Raw genomic sequence first — 19,201 nt, 5'->3', positions numbered from 1 at the left:
TGCTTGGGCTCGTCCGGGATTTGAACCCGGGACCTCTCGCACCCGAAGCGAAAATCATACCCCTAGACCAACGAGCCACACGTTTTCAACCAGTGAATAATGTATGAAAATGAGGTTCAATCAACACTTCGATTATCTCATGAGATGTAACTTTGCTGAGAGATTATGAACATTTTTGACCCAAATAAGTTTTGAAAATGTTCTTAATACAAGATGTTGGTTGAAAATGCATGGTTATAGACTTGCACGAAAAGCAATATCACTTTTCTATAACAAAAACAATGATATGGGAACCAATATTTAATGACATTTCTAACTTGACTCACCACACACTCTAACAATCTATTGAGATGAATGCAACTCAGGTCGCAGGAGTCTTCGTGTATTGTCCCTATGATGGCCGACTCATCCCAGAAAAATAAAACTACCGGGCAAAGAATCCGGAACTTCTTGCATTCAAAGCGAGAACCATACCCCGAGATCAACAAGCTACCTTTGTGTCCACATAACGCATAAATACGAGTACTTGTATACGAGGCTTCATGTAAAAATCATAACTTTTGAATAGTAAACTGAAAGAGAATAGCACAATGAGTCAAGAATTTGCCCAGATTGAGTCAGGCACAAACCCTTTCAATGATGCGACTTCTTGAATTGCTTATTTTACACGAATTTTGATTTTAATCATGGTATCATCATTAGTGTCAAGATATTATCATGATTGCTAATTTATGGATGAACGAAGTAGTCCCTACGCTATGTCATTGATAGCATTGATTGCCCATACCTCAGCATGCTGTGCAGCGAAAGTTGTGAAGATAAAAGCCAGGGCCAGTTCAAAATTGACCAATACCCAAGAAAATGGTGCCTGGGCTCGTCCGGGATTTGAACCCGGGACCTCTCGCACCCAAAGCGAGAATCATACCCCTGGACCAACGAGCCACTCATGTTCAAGCAGTGAATAATGTATGAAAATGAGGTTCAATCAACACTTCGATTATCTCATGAGATGTAACTTTGCTGAGAGATAATGAACATTTTTGTCACAAATAAGTTTTGAAAATGTTCTTAATACAAGATGTTGGTTGAAAATGCATGGTTATAGACTTGCACGAAAAGCAATATTACTTTTCTATTACAAAAACAATTATATGGGAACCAATATTTAATGACATTTCTAACTTGACTCACCACACACTCTAACAATCTATTGAGATGAATACAACTCAGGTCGCAGGAGTCTTCGTGTATTGTCCCTATGATGGCCGACTCATCCTAGAAAAATAAAACTACCGGGCAAAGAATCCGGAACTTCTTGCATTCAAAGCGAGAACCATACCCCGAGACCAGCAAGCTACCTTTGTGTCCACATAACGCATAAATACGAGTACTTGTATACGAGGCTTCATGTAAAAATCATAACTTTTGAATAGTAAACTGAAAGAGAATAGCACAATGAGTCAAGAATTTGCCCAGATTGAGTCAGGCACAAACCCTTTCAATGATGCGATTTCTTGAATTGCTTCTTTTACCCGAATTTTGATTTAAATTATGGTATCATCATTGGTGTCAAGATATTATCATGATTGCTAATTTATGGATGAACGAAGTAGTCCCTACGCTATGTCATTGATAGCATCGATTGCCCATACCTCAGCATGCTGTGCAGCGAAAGTTGTGAAGATAAAAGCCAGGGCAAGTTCAAAATTGACCAATCCCCAAGAAAATGGTGCCTGGGCTCGTCCGGGATTTGAACCCGGGACCTCTCGCACCCAAAGCCAAAATCATACCCCTAGACCAACGAGCCACTCATGTTCAAGCAGTGAATAATGTATGAAAATGAGGTTCAATCAACACTTCGATTATCTCATGAGATGTAACTTTGCTGAGAGATAATGAACATTTTTGTCACAAATAAGTTTTGAAAATGTTCTTAATACAAGATGTTGGTTGAAAATGCATGGTTATAGACTTGCACGAAAAGCAATATTACTTTTCTATTACAAAAACAATTACATGGGAACCAATATTTAATGACATTTCTAACTTGACTCACCACACACTCTAACAATCTATTGAGATGAATACAACTCAGGTCGCAGGAGTCTTCGTGTATTGTCCCTATGATGGCCGACTCATCCTAGAAAAATAAAACTACCGGGCAAAGAATCCGGAACTTCTTGCATTCAAAGCGAGAACCATACCCCGAGACCAGCAAGCTACCTTTGTGTCCACATAACGCATAAATACGAGTACTTGTATACGAGGCTTCATGTAAAAATCATAACTTTTGAATAGTAAACTGAAAGAGAATAGCACAATGAGTCAAGAATTTGCCCAGATTGAGTCAGGCACAAACCCTTTCAATGATGCGATTTCTTGAATTGCTTCTTTTACCCGAATTTTGATTTAAATTATGGTATCATCATTGGTGTCAAGATATTATCATGATTGCTAATTTATGGATGAACGAAGTAGTCCCTACGCTATGTCATTGATAGCATTGATTGCCCATACCTCAGCATGCTGTGCAGCGAAAGTTGTGAAGATAAAAGCCAGGGCAAGTTCAAAATTGACCATTCCCCAAGAAAATGGTGCCTGGGCTCGTCCGGGATTTGAACCCGGGACCTCTCGCACCCAAAGCCAAAATCATACCCCTAGACCAACGAGCCACTCATGTTCAAGCAGTGAATAATGTATGAAAATGAGGTTCAATCAACACTTCGATTATCTCATGAGATGTAACTTTGCTGAGAGATAATGAACATTTTTGTCACAAATAAGTTTTGAAAATGTTCTTAATACAAGATGTTGGTTGAAAATGCATGGTTATAGACTTGCACGAAAAGCAATATCACTTTTCTATAACAAAAACAATGATATGGGAACCAATATTTAATGACATTTCTAACTTGACTCACCACACACTCTAACAATCTATTGAGATGAATGCAACTCAGGTCGCAGGAGTCTTCGTGTATTGTCCCTATGATGGCCGACTCATCCCAGAAAAATAAAACTACCGGGCAAAGAATCCGGAACTTCTTGCATTCAAAGCGAGAACCATACCCCGAGACCAACAAGCTACCTTTGTGTCCACATAATGCATAAATACGAGTACTTGTATACGAGGCTTCATGTAAAAATCATAACTTTTGAATAGTAAACTGAAAGAGAATAGCACAATGAGTCAAGAATTTGCCCAGATTGAGTCAGGCACAAACCCTTTCAATGATGCGATTTCTTGAATTGCTTATTTTACACGAATTTTGATTTTAATCATGGTATCATCATTGGTGTCAAGATATTATCATGATTGCTAATTTATGGATGAACGAAGTAGTCCCTACGCTATGTCATTGATAGCATTGATTGCCCATACCTCAGCATGCTGTGCAGCAAAAGTTGTGAAGATAAAAGCCAGGGCCAGTTCAAAATTGACCAATCCCCAAGAAAATGGTGCTTGGGCTCGTTCGAGATTTGAACCCGGGACCTCTCGCACCCGAAGCGAAAATCATACCCCTAGACCAACGAGCCACACGTTTTCAACTAGTTAATAATGTATGAAAATGAGATTCAATCAACACTTCGATTATCTCATGAGATGTAACTTTGCTGAGAGATAATGAACATTTTTGACCCAAATAAGTTTTGAAAATGTTCTTAAAACAAGATGTTGGTTGAAAATGCATGGTTATAGACTTGCACGAAAAGCAATATCACTTTTCTATAACAAAAACAATGATATGGGAACCAATATTTAATGACATTTCTAACTTGACTCACCACACACTCTAACAATCTATTGAGATGAATACAACTCGGGTCGCAGGAGTCTTCGTGTATTGTCCTTATGATGGCCGACTCATCCCAGAAAAATAAAACTACCGGGCTTGGATTCCGGAATTTCTTGCATTCAAAGCGAGAACTATACCCCGAGATCAACAAGCTACCTTTATGTCCACATAACGCATAAATACGAGTACTTGTTTACGAGGCTTCATGTAAAAATCATAACTTTTGAATAGTAAACTGAAAGAGAATAGGACAATGAGTCAAGAATTTGCCCAGATTGAGTCAGGCACGAACCCTTTCAATGATGCGATTCTTTGAATTGCTTATTTTACACGAATTTTTATTTTAATCATGGTATCATCATTGGTGTCAAGATATTATCATGATTGCTAATTTATGGATGAACGAAGGAGTCCATACGCTATGTCATTGATAGCATTGATTTCCCATACTTCAGCATGCTGTGCAGCAAAAGTTGTGAAGATAAAAGCCAGGGCCAGTTCAAAATTGACCAATCCCCAAGAAAATGGTGCTTGGGCTCGTCCGGGATTTGAACCCGGGATCTCTCGCACCCGAAGCGAAAATCATACCCCTAGACCAACGAGCCACTCATCTTCAACCAGTGAATCTTCTTCTTCCTAGCGTTGTTCCCGCTGTGGCGCAGGGTCCGCTTTTCGGCATTGTCTTCTCCATTTGGCTCGGTCCAGGGCATCTTCAGGGGATGCGTTGACCGTCTTTATGTCTTCCTTTATCCGATCCATCCATCGCTTCTTCGGACGTCCGCGTGGACGGCGGCCCTCTGGCTCAATACGCATGGCAGTCTTGGCCACTGATGACTCTTCACTTCGCATCACATGGCCGTACCACCGAAGCCTTGCCTCAAGCATCTTGTCCGCAATGGGGGCCACACCAAGTCGCTTCCGAACGTCTTCGTTCATGACACGATCCCATCGAGTGAGTCCGAGGCTCCATCTGAGCATCCTCATCTCCATGGTGTGGAGAGCTTGTTCGTGTACAGTTGTGGCTGGCCAGCACTCGGATCCATAGAGTGCCACCGGTCGGACGATGGTCTTGTAAATTTTTCCCTTCAGCCTATCCGGTATTTTCCGATCACAGAGGACTCCGGTGACTTGCCTCCACTTCAACCATGCCGCATTGACTCGTGACCTCACATCAGTCGTGATGCTACCATCTGAGCTGATGGTGGAGCCCAGGTACTTAAAGTCCGTCACTTTCTTCAGATCTTCTCCGTCAATGCTGATGGTGCCGTCGGTTTGGGGGCCACACTCCATATACTCCGTCTTTTTGATGTTAAACCTCATCCCGTTTTCGTCCAAACGTTCCTTCCACAGGCGCGTTTGTCTTTCCACTTCTCCTCTCTCTTCATCTGAGAGGAGGACGTAATCCGCGTAGAGAATTGACCATGGCAGGGGCGTGTGCAGGTCGGCAGTGATCGTGTCCATGCCCAAGATAAACAAGAGTGGTGACAGGGCCGATCCTTGGTGCACTCCAACGCTGATCGGAAATGGCGGTGATATGCCCACTGCACACCTGAATGCACTTGTGACGTTCTTGTATAGGAGTTGCACCCAATGCACGTAGGTTTCAGGGACTCCATGGGATCGAAGCGAGTGCCAGATGAGGTCGTGGGGGACCCTGTCAAATGCCTTTTCAAGGTCGAGGAACGACACGTGCACATCTTTCTTCTTCTCTCTGTGCCTCTCCAGCCTGATGAAAATGAGGTTAAATCAACACTTCGATTATCTCATGAGATGTAACTTTGCTGAGAGATAATGAACATTTTTGACACAAATAAGTTTTGAAAATGTTCTTAATACAAGATGTTGGTTGAAAATGCATGGTTATAGATTTGCACGAAGATCAATATCACTTTTCTATAACAAAGACAATTATATGGGAACCAATATTTAATGACATTTCTAACTTGACTCACCACACACTCTAACAATCTATTGAGATGAATACAACTCAGGTCGCAAGAGTCTTCGTGTATTGTCCTTATGATGGCCGACTCATCCCAGAAAAATAAAACTACCGGGCTTGGATTCCGGAATTTCTAGCATTCAAAGCGAGAACCATACCCCGAGATCAACAAGCTACCTTTGTGTCCACATAACGCATAAATACGAGTACTTGTATACGAGGCTTCATGTAAAAATCATAACTTTGAATAGTAAACTGAATGAGTCAAGAATTTGCCCAGATTGAGTCAGGCACAAACCCTTTCAATGATGCGATTTCTTGAATTGCTTATTTTACACGAATTTTTATTTTAATCATGGTATCATCATTGGTGTCAAGATATTATCATGATTGCTAATTTATGGATGAACGAAAGAGTCCCTACGCTATGTCATTGATAGCATTGATTGCCCATACTTCAGCATGCTGTGCAGCAAAATTTGTGAAGATAAAAGCCAGGGCCAGTTCAAAATTGACCAATCCCCAAGAAAATGGTGCTTGGGCTCGTCCGGGATTTGATCCCGGGACCTCTCGCACCCGAAGCGAAAATCTATACCCCTAGACCAGGGGTCGGCAACCTGCGGCTCCGGAGCCGCATGCGGCTCTTTTGAACCTTGACCGCGGCTCCGGGGCGGATGCTAGCGAGGGGAGGAGGCGCACTGTGACACCTGCTCTGGCGTTGCCGCTGCTGACAGGTCGCCGCTCCGCTCCACACTGCCCGCCCGGTGACAGGCAATAACGTTGCCGTTGCTTTGTCACATGTTTGGAAGAAGTAAAAACCTTCCTGGGCAGCAAAGAGCTCACCTTTGCTGAGCTGGAACAGCCAGAGTGGCTGGAAAAATTACATTTTATGGTAGACATGACAGCACATCTAAACACGCTAAATACAACCCTTCAGGGGAAAGGAGGCACAGCCCTGCACATGCTGGAGGAGGTTTTGGCATTCGAGCGCAAGTTGGCAGTGTTTGTCAAAGATTTACAGAGAGGTACACTGTCTCACTTTCCCTCTTTGAGAGAGTTCAAACAAAGTCATGATACGATAAATTTGGAATATTTCAAGTCTGCAATCACCACAATGCAAAGTTCGTTTGGGAAACGATTCTGTGAGTTCAGAGAGGAAAAAACGACATTATCCTTCCCTGTCACTCCCCTGGCGATCGATCCATCCCTATTGAATATGACTGCATTTGCAGGTGTAAGTCAACCTGATCTTGAGATGGAACTGGCCGATATAGCCGACAAAGATATATGGGTGTCCAAGTTCAAATGCTTGACCGCTACTCTTGAGGATGTTGCCCGTCAGAAGGCCATTCTGGCTCAGAATCATAAATGGAGTGATATTGAAAACCTTCCCAAACAGGACAAACTTGTATTCGAAACATGGAATGCCATCCCCAACACTTATATAAACATGAAAAAGTATGCATTTGGAGTCCTGTCGATCTTCGGCTCCACATATGTATGTGAGCAGGTCTTCTCCAACATGAACTATATTAAAAACAAACATCGATCACGCCTCACAGATGACAGCTTGCAAGCCTGTGTGAAAATGAAGGTGACGTCTTACAGCCCTGATGTGCAGACACTGTGCACTGAGGTTCAGGAGCAAAAATCCCATTAACCAGGTAATTTAGCTATTAATTTGCAAAAATATATTTTACATTGTTAAGTGAAAAAGTCCTTTTTTTATTCAGATTGACAGCTGACTGCACGATCCTGTATATAGCAATAAGGTAAGAAACAATATATGCAGTGTTATATTTGTTTTAAATGTTGCAATGGTTTTGCGGCTCCCAGTTTATTTTTTCCTTCGGAAACGGGTCCAAGTGGCTCTTTATGTCTTAAAGGTTGCAGACCCCTGCCCTAGACCAACGAGCCACATGTTTTCAACCACTGAATAATGTATAAAAATGAGGTTAAATCAACACTTCGATTATCTCATAAGATGTAACTTTGCTGAGAGATAATGAACATTTTTGACACAAATAAGTTTAGAAAATGTTCTTAATACAAGATGTTGGTTGAAAATGCATGGTTATAGACTTGCACGAAAAGCAATATCACTTTTCTATAACAAAAACAATTATATGGGAACCAATATTTAATGACATTTCTAACTTAACTCACCACACACTCTAATAAGCTATTGAGATGAATACAACTGAGGTCGCAGGAGTATTCGTGTATTATCCTTATGATGGCCGACTCATCCCAGAAAAATAAAACTACCGGGCTTGGATTCCGGAATTTCTTGCATTCAAAGCGAGAACCATACCCCGAGATCAACAAGCTACCTTTGTGTTCACATAACGCATAAATACGAGTACTTGTGTAATGCGAGCAAGGATTGAGGGGGGCGGAGTCTGGGTCACGTGAGGAGGGAGGAGTTAGGGTCACGTTGGGGAGAGGATTTAGGGAGAGAACCGGAAGAGGATTGGGGAGTTGAGACAGAGTGAAACGGGAGGAGGCCACGCTGGGCAGTACGGGGAGGGTGGCGCGATCGCCACGTGTTGGGAGACCTCGGCACCGTCGGCCATCGGTGTCAGGGCGCAGGGGGCTAGCGGGCTGTGGAAGGCTGGCTGCAGAGCGGAGCAGCAGGGTGGCTGCAGAGCGAAGCAGTAGTGTGGCTGCAGAGCGGAGGAGCAGTGTGGCTGCAGAGCGGAGCAGCAGTGTGGCTGCAGAGCGGAGGAGCAGTGTGGCTGCAGAGCGGAGGAGCAGTGTGGCTGCAGAGCGGAGCAGCAGAGTGGCTGCAGAGCGGAGCAGCAGTGTGGCTGCAGAGCGGAGCAGCAGGGTGACTGCAGAGCGGAACAGCAGTGTGGCTGCAGAGCGGAGGAGCAGTGTGGCTGCAGGGCGGAGCAGCAGTGTGGCTGCAGAACGGAGCAGCAGGGTGGCTGTGGAGTGATCGACGGAGGAGACGCGGGCCTGAGTGAGGACGCCGTGGGAGCGAGATTTACACGAACCCAAATAAAGGACAACGGAGATCGACACTGTGAAAGAGTCCTTTATTACACTGGTGTCAGAAGTGAAACGGCATGTCAAAACAGCTCAGAAGAAAGAACGTCCCTGCACCATCTTCTGCAGCATCTTCTGAAGACGACCTCCCTCCAGCGGTGGCGCTACTGACGATGGAGGGGGGAAGCGACGCTGGGACGAGCGACGGTCCGGGGGTGCAGGACGTTGCCGCTTCGGTGGGTCCATCCGCGCAAGTGGACGCTGATGAAGGATGGCGACAGGTGGCGGCCCAACTGGAGGCACTTAAGGCGGTGTTGACGCAGTTGTGAGACCTCGTGACGCCGGCGACGACTTCGGGGAGGCCCAGCGGGGAACAGCGGGCCGGGGCCTTGCCGACGCCGTCAGCCCTCTCCACCACGCGGCACGAAGCCGCCATCCTGGGCGTGGCCGAGGAGGAATGGCGGGAAGCCGCCATCTTATGCCCTCCACCGCGGGGAGCCGCCATCTTGAACACGTTGCGGAGTGACGCCATCTTGTCGCTGCCGCACGAGTCACCATCGACGAAGGACGGCGGAGCAAGGACCCGCAGCCATCATTTAACAACTGTTAAAGAGTTCTCCATCGGCGGAGATTGGAGCGCGTTCGCCTGCCGTTTTCAAGCGGCTGTACGATCCGCCAAATGGACGGACGCGGAGGCCCTGGAAGTCCTACCAACACTTCTCGACGACGAGTCCGTCAGGTTCTTCCGCTCCATCAAGGCCGAAAAGAAGAGGACGCTACAGGGGGTCTTTGAGGAAATGGCGGATGCGTATGAGCCTCCAGACGATGCTCATCGCAGATTCGTACAGCGGCAACGGGCGCCTGAAGAATCGCCGGTGGCATTCTGAGGCGCCGTTCTGGAACTGGCTATGGCCGCATATCCTGAGACGGAGCCTGATTTGTTGGAACCCCTCATATTGGGCAAGATGCTGGAATTATCTAGAGACTTGGGGATCCCCATGCCGGTGTGCGGCCATGATAAGTTGACGTCCCATGCTGCAGCTAAGTGCTTAGATGCCCAATTTAACCTTCGACGGTGGAAACAGGTGTCAGCTTGGATGGGGGGCCCCATCGTCGAAGGCGGTGCTACAGGATGGGATCCTAAGAATGCGGTCTACGTTCCTGACGACAAGGGTCCGCAGGAGATGATGGCCACCTCCGCTCAGTGGCCTGCTCGAGGGGGAGCGGGGCTGGAGTCCGGGCCGCCGACGCGGGAGCGTCGGGACAGAGGGGGTGCCGCGTGGCGAAACGACGTGGAGTGTTTCCGCTGCGGCCGTAAGGGCCACTTCGCCAGGGATTGTTGGGCTCACATCCCGGGGCCGCCCCAGCTGGAGGCCTCGGCCACGGACGTGACGCGAAAGGACCATCCAGGACAGGCAAGTCGGTGTGCATCAGACACCCGGCAAGGCCTGTCACCTCATGCATCACCATCGCCGAGCGGTCCGTGTGTCGTTAACAATGGGGGGCTGCCGATTGACCCGTGTCGCTCACTGACGCAGTGGCGGAGATTGGCACGGAGGGTGGTTGCGGCCGCTACTGGGTCGTCCACTGTGCCTGGTTCTATTCAGGGGGTCGAGGTGCGTATTTTGGTGGACTCCGGTGCGTCCGCGACCATTATATCAGACGTCATTTTCCATCTCTTGGGCATTCCGCCGGGGAGAGTGCAACCGGTTTATGACTCTTGCATAGCGGCGAACGGGGGAAGTATGGGCATTGTGGGCCAGGTGGACGCCAACATATCGATTGGGGTGGTGTCGGCTTCAGGGGCCGTTTTGATTTCCAGGTCCCTCGCGGTGCCCTGTTTGTTGGGGACCGATTTCCTGGCAAAAATGCCCATTCAAATAAGGGTTAATCAAAATTGCATTGAATTGCCAGGTGGTCGGAAAATTTAGTTCTTGCCGTCGCCCTGGGGCCAGTCTGCCCCTGACTGCCAGGTGCAGGCGCTGTCCGAGGTATCTGTTGACATTCCACCTGGTTCGCAGATGCTTATTCCGTTGAGATATCGGAAACCAGTGCCTGGCGTTGAGGGAGCGGCGGGGGTTTTGTTATCACCGTACATGGCTATAACGGGCGGCTCGGCGCTAGTTGGGGCACAAACGATTGTCCAGTCGGGTCAGCCTCCGTTTTTACAAGTGCTGAATGGGAGTGCGTACCGGCCGGAACGGTTTTGGCTCACGCCACGACTGCGTTCACGGCCCATGACGACCGGGGCCACCGGGACATGGTAGGGGGGGTTTCGGGCCCCACGGGGCAGGATGATCGATGGGTTGCCGAGATGTGCGGGGAGAACTCATCCCTGACCGGGGAACAACGGTCCGCGCTTCGCGCGCTGTTGCTAAGCTATTCCGACGTGTTCAGCTCGGATGATTTTGACTTGGGACGCACCTCCTTGCTTTCCCACCACATTGATACGGGGGACGCTGCTCCGATTCGGTTGAACTCGCATCGGTTGAGCCCGACGGAGCGGGATCATGTTCGTGGCACAGTGGAGGACATGCTGGCTGCTGACATAATATCCCCGTCTAACAGTCCATGGGGCGCGCCGGTAGTGCTTGTGAAGAAAAAGGATGGGAAACTGTGATTTTGCGTCGATTTTCGCAAATTAAACAAAGTGTCCGTGGCAGACGCGTACCCCCTGCCACGTATGGATGATTCCCTCGATGCCTTGTCCGGGGCGAAGTTTTTTCAACGCTTGATCTCTCCTTGGGATTCTGGCAGCTTCCCCTGGATGAGTCCTCGAGGGAAAAGACGGCTTTCCGTACGCCGCAGGGCTTATTTCAGTTTAATTGTCTTCCGATGGGCTTGAATGCTGCCCCCACCACTTTTCAGCGGTTGATGGAGCTGGTGTTAACGGGTCTGCAGTGGGAGACATGTTTGATATATTTAGACGATGTCATCGTCTTTAGCCGCACATTTGACGAACATCTACAGAGATTGGAAACGGTATTTGCTAGGATGCGCTCCGCCAATCTGAAATTTAAACCCAAAAAGTGTCACCTACTGCAACGATCCATGCGTTATTTGGGACACATAGTCAGTGCGGACGGGGTGGCCACAGACCCAGAGAAGACGGCGTGCGTTCGCAACTGGCTAACCCCCGGCCTCAGTAGGGGACGTACGTCGCTTCCTTGGGTTCGCCTCATATTATCGCAGGTTCGTTCTGAACTTTGCTATGATCGCTAGGCCCTTGCACCTCCTTACGGGGAAGGATCGGAGGTTCAGTTGCGGACCGCCAGAGGAAACGGCGTTTGAGGGCCTACGCGATCATTTGGCGACGGCGCCGACATTGGACTATCCGGATTTTGATCGCCCTTTTATTCTGGATACGGACGCTAGTGACACCGGGATCGGGGCCATTCTGTCAAAGTCCAAGGGCGGCGTGGAACGCGTGGTAGCCTACGGTAGCCGCGTGCTGTCCCCGGCAGAAACCCGCTACTGCGTTACTCGCCACGAACTATTGGCTATTGTCTATTTTCTCCGCCAATATCGGCCGTATCTATACGGCCATTCGTTTATTGTGCGCACGAACCATGCGGCTCTGCAATATGCCCTGAGAGTTGACCAACCATCTGGCCAACTGGCACGATGGTTGGAAACCCTGCAGGAATTTTCTCGGGGTGCAGAAAACCAGAGGTGGGACAAAGTCATTGTTATGCAAGTCCAAGTCGAGTCGCAAGTCATCAAATTCATGACTCGAGTCTGACTCGAGTCCAAGTCACATGACTCGAGTCCACATCTCATAGGTGGGACAAAGTCATTGTTATGCAAGTCCAAGTCGAGTCGCAAGTCATCAAATTCATGACTCGAGTCTGACTCGAGTCCAAGTCACATGACTCGAGTCCACACCTCTGCAGAAAACTTTGTTGACGTTGCAGCGAGACTACATCTGGCACGGCATGACGACGGATGTCGTCGGACACATTCGGGTGTGTCCCGAGTGTGCCCGGCGGAAGCCGCCTAAAAACCCATATGTGCTGCCAGTGCAATCTATACAGGTGGCTCTGATTAACGAGTTGGTGGCGTTGGATATTTTGGGACCCTTCCCGCCATCCGCTAGGGGCAATACATTTTTGCTGGTCGGGGTGGAATATCTTTCCCGCTGGCCGATGGCTTTGCCCTTACCCGACCAGTCGGCGGCGTCTATCATGGACGCCTTCCTGTTTGGATATGTAATGGACAAAGGGACACCAGAAAGGCTGCTCACGGATCAGGGGCAACATTTTTCTTTTAAATTATTGGCGGAAGTGTGCGCTGCTCTGGGAACCAAGAAGGTTTGTACGTCTCCCTACCACCCGCAGACAGATGGCATGGTGGAACGGCTTAATCGAACGCTGTCGGCCATGCTATGTCACATGGTTAACGAGAAACAAGCTGATTGGGATTTGCATATCCCTGGGGTACTCTCTGCGTATCGGTTGACGCCTCATGCGTCCACAGGGTATTCTCCATTTTTTCTAATGTACGGCCGCGAGAATGTGCCGCCGGTGGACGTACAGCTGGGTACGGGGGCGGAGGGTCCTGTTAAGCCTCTCCCCGAGTACATTCAAGACACTGTTCGATGCGTCACCGAGGCACGGGAGGGGGCCTGATTGGCTACTGCCAAGACCCAGGCACGGAACGAACGTTGCGCCCGGCACTCGAATGGTAAATGCCCCTGGCGAGTGGGGGACATGGCCTGGCTGCACTGCCCGCAGGTGCGGGCGGGGACCTCCCCTAAGCTGCACAAACCATGGCAGGGGCCGGTTAAGCTCATGATTGTCTACTCATCCCAGAAAAATAAACCTACCGGGCTTACAATCGGGAACTTCTTGCATCCAAAGTGAGAACCATACCCCTAGACCAACAAGCGACCTTTCTGTCGACATAGCGCGTAAATACGAGTACTTGTATACGAGGATTCATGTAAATAGCATGACTTTTGCATAATAAACTGACGGGGAATAGGACAATGAGTCAAGAATTTGCCCAGATTTAGTCAGGCTAAAAACCATTTCAATGATGCGATTTCGTGAATTGCTTATTTTACACCAATTTTTATTTTAATCATGGCATCATCATTGGTGTCAAGATATTATCATGATTGCTAATTTCTGGATGAACGAAGGAGTCCCTACGCTATGTCATTGATAGTATTGATTGACAATACCTCAACATACTGTGCAGCAAAAGTAGTGAAGATAAAAGCCAGGGCCAGTTCAAAATTGACTTGGGTTTTTGTCGACCAATCCCCAAGAAAATGGTGCTTGGGCTCATCCGGGATTTGAACGCGGGACCTCTCGCACCCTAAGCGAGAATCATACCCCTAGACCAGGGGTCGGCACCCAAAAAAACAAGAAGAGCCATTTCTTTCCAATTCGGTACAAACTTCAGTGTTTCAAGAGCCGCAATGCATCTATGTACATACGTACATATCGTCAAGAAGCAGCCCGTAAAGAACCGCATGTGGCTCCGGAGCGGTAGGTTGCCGACCCCTGCCCTAGACCAACGAGCCACTCATCTTCAACCAGTGAACAATGTTTGAAAATGAGGTTCAAACAACAATTGATTATCTCATGAGATGTAACTTTGCTGAGAGATAATGAGCATTTTTGGCACAAATAAGTTTTGACAATGTTCTTAATACAAGATGTTGGTTGAAAATGCATGGCTATAGACTTTTACGAACAGCAATATGACTTTTCTATAACAAAAACAATTATATGGGATCCAATATTTAAGGACATTTTTTACTTTTTTCACCACACACTCTAATACTCTCTTGAGATGAATAAAACTCAGGTCGGAGGACTCTTCGTGTATTGTTCTTATGATTGTCTACTCATCCCAGAAAAATTAACCTACCGGGCTTGGAATCGGGAACTTCTTGCATCCAAAGCGTGAACCATACCCCCAGACCAACAGGCGACCTTTCTGTCGACATAGCACGTAAATACGAGTACTTGTATACGAGGATTCATGTAAATAGCATGACTTTTGCATAGTAAACTGACGGAGAATAGGACAATGAGTCAAGAATTTACCCAGATTTAGTCAGGCTAAAAACCATTTCAATGATGCGATTTCGTGAATTGCTTATTTTATACCAATTTTGATTTTAATCATGGCATCATCATTGGTGTCAAGATATTATCATGATTGCTAATTTATGGATGAACGAAGAAGTCCCTACGCTATGTCATTGATAGTATTGATTGACCATACCTCAACATGCTGTGCAGCAAAAGTTGTGAAGATAATAGCCAGGGACAGTTCAACATTGACTTGGGCTTGTGTCGACCAATCCCCAAGAAAATGGTGCTTGGGCTCGTCCGGGATTGAACCCGGGACCTGTCGCACCCTAAGCGAGAATCATACCCCTAGACCAACGAGTCACTCATCTTCAACCAGTGAATAATGTTTGAAAATGAGGTTCAATCAACACTTCGATTATCTCATGAGATGTAACTTTGCTGAGAGATAATGAGCATTTTTGGCACAAATAAGTTTTGACAATGTTCTTAATACAAGATGTTGGTTGAAAATGCATGGCTATAGACTTGTACGAACAGCAATATGACTTTTCTATAACAAAAACAATGATATGGGATCCAATATTTAAGGACATTTCTAACTTTACTCACCACACACTCTAATACTCTCTTGAGATGAATAAAATTCAGGTCGAATGGCTCTTCGTGTATTGTTCTTATGATTGTCTACTCATCCCAGAAAAATAAACCTACCGGGCTTGGAATTGGGAACATCTTGCATCCAAAGCGAGAACCATACCCCTAGACCAACAAGCGACCTTTCTGTCGACATAGCGCATAAATACGAGTACTTGTGTAATAAAGAACTCGGACGCTTCTCTCTGACTCCGTGTCCTTTATTTGGGTTCTCAGCTTTTCCCTCACGGCACTCCCCTAGAGACCCTCTGCTTTGCAGCCCCAGGCTGCTGTCACTATTGCAGCCTCCTTCCTCTCCTTGCAGACCCGCTGCTGAACTCTGTGGGCAGCTCCCGCTGCCGAACTCCGCTTGCAGACCCGCTGCTGTTTGCAGCCTCCTCGCTGCTCCTGCTGCTCCGGGGTCGGTCACCGTTGGCTGACGGTGCCGAACCTCGTTCTCTGTGTATGGGGCGATCTCGCCACTCACCCCTTCTCCGCCCTGCGTGGCCTCACTCTTTCCCAGTCTCCAATCACTCTCTCTTCCGTCCCGCTGGCTGGCGCCGTCATGAGCCCCTCAGCCACCAGGCTGAGGCACGGCGACCACCCAACGCGGTCTGCACTCTTCCCTCCCCCGACTGACCCAGATGTCTTCCTGTCTCCCCGCTATACCATCTCCCCCCCACGTGACCCTGACTCCTCCCCCCATGACGTTATATCCACCAAGCCGTTTACGCCCGCATTACACCACCCTCCCCCGTAGAGAAAATTACAGCCGTCCTCGGCTGAAACAGAACAAAATAATGCGGGCGAAGGCATCACAACCAGGAGTCCCCCAGACACAACGGAGCTTATAACAACAACACAAGTAACGAAAGGGGAAGGATCAGGAACCGGAACAGAACAACAAGAATAATAATAGCACAAAGCACAACAACGGCAACCGACACGCAAGAATGGCACACGCGCACAACCCAGAAATGTGGTGTCTTAGAGCGTGTCCATGTTGTTGTTCCATCCGCTCGGCTATTCTGACCCTCACGGCACTACCCTATATACTCTCTGCTTTGCAGCCCCAGGCTGCTGTCACTATTGCAGCCTCCTTCCTCTCCTTGCAGACCCGCTGCTGAACTCTGTGGGCAGCTCCCGCTGCCGAACTCCCCTTGCAGACCCGCTGCTGTTTGCAGCCTCCTCGCTGCTCCTGCTGCTCCGGGGTCGGTCACCGTTGGCCGACGGTGCCGAACCTCGTTCTCTGTGTATGTGGCGATCTCGCCACTCACCCCTTCTCCGCCCTGCGTGGCCTCACTCTTTCCCAGTCTCCAATCACTCTCTCTTCCGTCCCGCTGGCTGGCGCCGTCATGAGCCCCTCAGCCACCAGGCTGAGGCACGGCGACCACCCAACGCGGTCTCCACTCTTCCCTCCCCCGACTGACCCAGATGTCTTCCTGTCTCCCCGCTATACCATCTCCCCCCCACGTGACCCTGACTCCTCCCCCCATGACGTCATATCCGCCAAGCCGTTTACGCCCGCATTACACTTGTATACGAGGATTCATGTAAAAAGCATGACTCTTGCATAGTAAAATGACGGAGTATAGGACAATGAGTCAAGAATTTGCCCAGATTTAGTCAGGCTAAAAACCATTTCAATGATGCGATTTCGTGAATTGCTTATTTTACACCAATTTTTATTTTTATCATGGCATCATCATTGGTGTCAAGATATTATCATGATTGCTAATTTATGGATGAACGAAAGAGTCCCTACGCTATGTCATTGATAGTATTGATTGACCATACCTCAACATGCTGTGCAGCAAAAGTTGTGAAGATAAAAGCCAGGGACAGTTCAACATTGACTTGGGCTTGTGTCGACCAATCCCCAAGAAAATGGTGCTTGGGCTCGTCCGGGATTGAACCCGGGACCTGTCGCACCCTAAGCGAGAATCATACCCCTAGACCAACGAGCCAAACATCTTCAACCAGTGAATAATGTTTGAAAATGAGGTTCAATCAACACTTCGATTATCTCATGAGATGTAACTTTGCTGAGAGATAATGAGCATTTTTGGCACAAATAAGTTTTGACAATGTTCTTAATACAAGATGTTGGTTGAAAATGCATGGCTATAGACTTGTACGAACAGCAATATGACTTTTCTATAACAAAAACAATGATATGGGATCCAATATTTAAGGACATTTCTAACTTTACTCACCACACACTCTAATACTCTCTTGAGATGAATAAAATTCAGGTCGAATGGCTCTTCGTGTATTGTTCTTATGATTGTCTACTCATCCCAGAAAAATAAACCTACCGGGCTTGGAATTGGGAACATCTTGCATCCAAAGCGAGAACCATACCCCTAGACCAACAAGCGACCTTTCTGTCGACATAGCGCATAAATACGAGTACTTGTATACGAGGATTCATGTAAAAAAGCATGACTCTTGCATAGTAAAATGACGGAGAATAGGACAATGAGTCAAGAATTTGCCCAGATTTAGTCAGGCTAAAAACCATTTCAATGATGCGATTTCGTGAATTGCTTATTTTACACCAATTTTGATTTTAATCATGGCATCATCATTGGTGTCAAGTTATTATCATGATATAAATGCAATTGCTAATTTATGGATGAACGAAGGAGTCCCTACGCTATGTCATTGATAGTATTGATTGACCATACCTCAACATGCTGTGCAGCAAAAGTTGTGAAGATAAAGGCCAGGGCCAGTTCAAAATTGACTTGGGTTTTTGTCGACCAATCCCCAAGAATATGGTGCTTGGGCTCGTCCGGGATTTGAACCCGGGACCTCTCACACCCTAAGCGAGAATCATACCCCTAGACCAACGAGCCACTCATCTTCAACCAGTGAATAATGTTTGAAAATGAGGTTCAATCAACACTTCGATTATCTCATGAGATATAACTTTGCTGAGAGATAATGAACATCTTTGGCACAAATAAGTTTTGACAATGTTCTTAATACAAGATGTTGGTTGAAAATGCATGGCTATAGACTTGTACGAACAGCAATATGACTTTTCTATAACAAAAACAATGATATGGGATGCAATATTTAAGGACATTTCTAACTTTACTCACCACACACTCTAATACTCTGTTGAGATGAATAAAACTCAGGTCGGAGGACTCTTCGTGTATTGTTCTTATGATTGTTTACTCATCCCAGAAAAATAAACCTACCGGGCTTAGAATCGTAAACTTCTTGCATCCCAAGCGTGAACCATACCCCTAGACCAACAGGCGACCTTTCTGTCGACATAGCGCATAAATACGAGTACTTGTATACGAGGATTCATGTAAATAGCATGACTTTTGCATAGTAAACTGACGGAGAATAGGACAATGAGTCAAGAATTTGCCCAGATTTAGTCAGGCTAAAAACCATTTCAATGATGCGATTTCGTGAATTGCTTATTTTATACCAATTTTGATTTTAATCATGGCATCATCATTGGTGTCAAGATATTATCATGATTGCTAATTTATGGATGAACGAAGGAGTCCCTAAGCTATGTCATTGATGGTATTGATTGACCATACCTCAACATGCTGTGCAGCAAAAGTTGTGAAGATAAAGGCCAGGGCCAGTTCAAAATTGACTTGGGTTTTTGTCGACCAATCCCCAAGAAAATGGTGCTTGGGCTCGTCCGGGATTTGAACCCGGGACCTCTCGCACCCTAAGCGAGAATCATACCCCTAGACCAACGAGCCACTCATCTTCAACCAGTGAATAATGTTTGAAAATGAGGTTCAATC

General features: G+C 47.1%; 7 non-coding genes across 7 annotated transcripts; all 7 read right to left on the bottom strand.

Moving 5' to 3' along the window:
* Window positions 1-5: 5 nt before the first annotated feature.
* Window positions 6-77, bottom strand: TRNAP-CGG (transfer RNA proline (anticodon CGG)). The gene has a single exon. It is a non-coding gene; the product is annotated as a tRNA-Pro (tRNA).
* Window positions 78-870: 793 nt separating this feature from the next.
* Window positions 871-942, bottom strand: TRNAP-UGG (transfer RNA proline (anticodon UGG)). The gene has a single exon. It is a non-coding gene; the product is annotated as a tRNA-Pro (tRNA).
* A 793-nt stretch (window positions 943-1,735) lies between these two features.
* Window positions 1,736-1,807, bottom strand: TRNAP-UGG (transfer RNA proline (anticodon UGG)). The gene has a single exon. It is a non-coding gene; the product is annotated as a tRNA-Pro (tRNA).
* Window positions 1,808-2,600: 793 nt separating this feature from the next.
* Window positions 2,601-2,672, bottom strand: TRNAP-UGG (transfer RNA proline (anticodon UGG)). Its single transcript has one exon. It is a non-coding gene; the product is annotated as a tRNA-Pro (tRNA).
* Window positions 2,673-4,330: 1,658 nt separating this feature from the next.
* Window positions 4,331-4,402, bottom strand: TRNAP-CGG (transfer RNA proline (anticodon CGG)). Its single transcript has one exon. It is a non-coding gene; the product is annotated as a tRNA-Pro (tRNA).
* Window positions 4,403-18,202: 13,800 nt separating this feature from the next.
* On the bottom strand, window positions 18,203-18,274 carry TRNAP-AGG (transfer RNA proline (anticodon AGG)). Its single transcript has one exon. It is a non-coding gene; the product is annotated as a tRNA-Pro (tRNA).
* An 810-nt stretch (window positions 18,275-19,084) lies between these two features.
* Window positions 19,085-19,156, bottom strand: TRNAP-AGG (transfer RNA proline (anticodon AGG)). Its single transcript has one exon. It is a non-coding gene; the product is annotated as a tRNA-Pro (tRNA).
* Between the last annotated feature and the right edge of the window lie 45 nt (window positions 19,157-19,201).

The sequence above is a fragment of the Lampetra fluviatilis genome, chromosome 24 (assembly GCF_964198595.1).
Source record: "Lampetra fluviatilis chromosome 24, kcLamFluv1.1, whole genome shotgun sequence".
In the NCBI taxonomy this organism is placed as follows: domain Eukaryota; kingdom Metazoa; phylum Chordata; class Hyperoartia; order Petromyzontiformes; family Petromyzontidae; genus Lampetra; species Lampetra fluviatilis.
Note: the sequence above shows the minus strand (reverse complement) of the source record. Positions and strands in the feature narration are given on the sequence as shown.